The following is a 489-nucleotide window of genomic DNA, read 5'->3' as shown; positions in this document are numbered from 1 at the left end:
AAGTGCCAGGGATGTTTGTGCTGCTCTGCAGCAGAAGGTAGATGGATGGTCCTTAAGTTACACCTTGACCTGGCCAAACACTCACCTAGCCCTGGCTGGGCTGTGGAGGTGGGAGCAGGAGGGTGTAATTAAAGGGGTTTTTTGTGCTGTGGTGACAGGGCTGAGTTAGGGAAGGGGCTTGTCTGCATCCTAGCTCTGGGAGGAGGGGAGAAGGGTGGTAACTTTGTCTGGTGGATGTGAAAGAGCAGCTGATGTTGAGGATCCTGGTATTGCCCCATCTTGGTGGGAACCCACGGGGTGTTAGGTTTGTAGGGAATCCACAGTTTGGGGGCCCTAAGGGCTGCAGAAGAGCTCCAGGGAGACCTTAGAACCCCTACCAGTGCCTAAAGGGGCTCCAAGACAGCTGGAGAAGAACTTGGGACAAGGACCTGGAGGGACAGGACAAGAGGAACGGCTTCTCACTGCCAGAGGGAAGGGTTAGGTGGATAT

Source organism: Acanthisitta chloris, unplaced genomic scaffold (assembly GCF_000695815.1).
Source record: "Acanthisitta chloris isolate BGI_N310 unplaced genomic scaffold, ASM69581v1 scaffold20957, whole genome shotgun sequence".
NCBI classification, from domain to species: Eukaryota; Metazoa; Chordata; class Aves; order Passeriformes; family Acanthisittidae; genus Acanthisitta; species Acanthisitta chloris.
The sequence above is the reverse complement of the archived record's forward strand: the minus strand, read 5'-3'. Positions refer to the sequence as shown.